The sequence below is a fragment of the Stegodyphus dumicola genome, chromosome 4, assembly GCF_044657685.1.
Source record: "Stegodyphus dumicola isolate Sdum_Otavi_A_Nest chromosome 4, ASM4465768v1".
Lineage (NCBI taxonomy): Eukaryota > Metazoa > Arthropoda > Arachnida > Araneae > Eresidae > Stegodyphus > Stegodyphus dumicola.
Window position 1 is genome coordinate 131558930 of NC_140771.1, and position 2843 is coordinate 131561772.

A 2843-nucleotide genomic window follows, 5' to 3' on the forward strand; every position below is an offset into this window, starting at 1 on the left:
ACTATCAGACGACCTGTAGGTGCTGGACGAAATAGAAAGTGATTAACATTTCCATGGACAGACTGAACAAAAAATCCATACTGTCTATACCATACGACGACGAAGGACTCTGTTGTGCCAAAGCAACTGTTTATGCGTTGGCCCATTTGCACAAAGATACGACCGCCATCAAAGCCATGCAAAAGCGTTGTCGGCCAGCCCTCGTGCAATGTGCAAAGGAACTTCATATGGCTGCGAATGTGCCTCTAGGCCCCTGCACGTTTGCGGAGATAGCCATATTTGAAGACCACCTGGATGTGCAAATTGCCGTCTTTTCTTCGGAAAACTTGAACCGAGTAAGTTAATATTTTTATCTCAAGATAATTCTGTTTTCATAGATTAACTTTATGCATGTACGCAGTTCGTTTCCACGTTAAAAAATATAACTTGAAAATACTGAATACATGGTGAATTTTCTAGATTGTGGTACATTTTTAGATTATTTTTATGTATGACATTTATTTAGATGCTAAAAACATAACTTGAAAAATTTTTAGATTAATTTTACATTTAAGATAAAATTTATATTTTATGCATGCATTTCTTTAGACGCTAAAAATATGTCTTACAAAAATGCCTGACGAATTTTTGAATGACTCTAAATTTTAAGATTATATTTTATGCATGGATGTATGCAGTTCGCTTTGATGTTAAAAAATATACCTTATAAAAATTAAATGCATAGTGAGATTTTAGTTTACTTTAAATTGCTAGATTAATTTTATATATGTAATTCGTTAAAACATTCACTTGTAAAAATTTTTATGTTTAGGTTACATTAACTTGTTTAGATTATTTTTATATGCAATTCGTTTTGATGTTAAAGTGAAATGCACAATGAATTTTCAGATGATTAGGCATGTGATTAGTTTTGATGCTTAATGCACAAGTAATTTTTAGATGATTAACTTTAGGCATTTCGATGTTAAAAATATACCTAAAAGGGTTTGGTTTTGGAATTCAAGAGAAAATGTTTGTCTTTCTGTGTTTTAGGTGGTCTATAAAGGAAAGGAGAGGTCTCAGCGGATCAATTTATGGCTCCACGATGGACATTACGATGTAATCAAATCCCTCAAAGGACTTTTCGGCAGTGATCACTATTGCACGACCTGCGAAAAGGCCTACCAAATGCCTGAAAGCCATAGATGTGCTAATGCCTGTTCCATATGTCTGAGGACCGACTGCTTTCCAGACCAGCCCCAACGATGCCAGGATTGTGACCGTCTCTGCCGATCCGATGCCTGCTTTAAAGCACACAAAGCCCTGACTGGAAATCAAGAATTTTCACTTTGTGATAGAGTAAGTGCTTTTTGAAAATTTATCTTAACAAAGTTATTTATCATGTACTTTTTTTGAAATTGTTGTGTATAAATAATAATTGTCGTTACAGGTATACCAGTGCAGAGACTGCTGACAAGTGATCCGGAGGCGCGATTGCCTTATAGAGCTTAACAAGTGCGGAACCACCAAATGTCCGTCTTGCGGCCAGTTTGTCGTGGCTGCTGAGCACCGTTGTTATTTGCGACGTGTTGCTCCGAAGAAGCCCGAGGATAAGCTTATCTTCTTTGACTTTGAAACGGACCAGTCTTCGGGGGAACACCTCGTAAATTTCGCGGTGGCTCAGTATGCCGACGGCACAGAAAAAGTGTTTCCGGGCTATGAGGCATGTCAAGATTTCTGTGCCTGGCTGTTCACCCCACAGCACAAGGGCTTCACCGCCGTGGCACATAACATGAAAGGGTAAGTTAAAAATGCCATAGTTTGCATGCTTTTTAGTACGACTATTTTTTCAATATTATTCATACTTTTTTTGTTACTTACAGGTTCGATGGGCAGTTCGTGATGGCCTGGCTCCTGGAGCAAGGCACAGCGCCGGAGGTGATCCCGAACGGGTCTATTATCATGAGTGTAAGACACCCTAGTCTGAACATTCGGGTCATAGACTCGTTAAATTTTCTACCGATGGCGTTGGCCAAACTGCCGGGATGCTTCGGTCTCACCGAGTTGAAAAAGGGTTACTTCCCCCCATCTCTTTAACTCTCGACTTAAAAGAAAGACTATGAACTATATTATAATAGGCTTGTACAAAAAATGTTTGCATGTAAAATATACATTATGATACATCCACTATCTGTAAATGAACGTAAAATAAAATAGAGGTTTGAATGATAAAATAATGGTGTTTTTTCTTTTTTCCTTTGGAAAAGATGCCATGAAAGGTAAGTTTTTTTAAATATTTTTTTAGAAAATAATGGTTATGATTATGTATATATTAGTTTAATCAGAAAAAATGATTTTATATATTAACTTCATCAAAGAAAAACATAACACAAATAATCAGAAATTAACTTTTATTATGAACATTTCATTACAATTTCAGCCATAGTTTCTAAGAGAATTTTCTTTTAGGTCTAGCATACATCGTTTTTACATTCATTAAATGTTTGTTTTTCACAGTCTTGAGGAAAGTTATTCACATTCAGTACATTTTTAAACTGTTCAAAGGCAGTAGGTCTTTCAGTTCTATTTCTCAACAGAAAGTTTATCAGTTAAACAATGTTAGACCCAGAAAACACATGACCGTCCAGAATCAGTTCTTTATTGTGTGTCCAGGAAATCTGGTGTTCTTTTAGGAAATCCATTATTTTCTGTACCGTTCTTTTCTGTTTCACAGGAACAGTCTGCAAAATGTCCTTTTCTACATCTGTCGCAGAAAATTGTTCAGACGGTTGTTTTTCAGACGCATTCACATGAGGAAACGTAGCATACTTTTGCAGAACCTGGATGTACAATTTGGATTTTTT

General features: G+C 36.3%; 1 long non-coding RNA gene across 1 annotated transcript; it reads left to right on the top strand.

Moving 5' to 3' along the window:
- The first annotated feature begins 1038 nt into the window (after window positions 1–1038).
- On the top strand, window positions 1039–2197 carry LOC146997692 (uncharacterized). The gene is made up of 3 exons (XR_015040517.1): window positions 1039–1338; window positions 1430–1779; window positions 1863–2197. It is a non-coding gene; the product is annotated as an uncharacterized LOC146997692 (long non-coding RNA).
- Window positions 2198–2843: the final 646 nt, after the last annotated feature.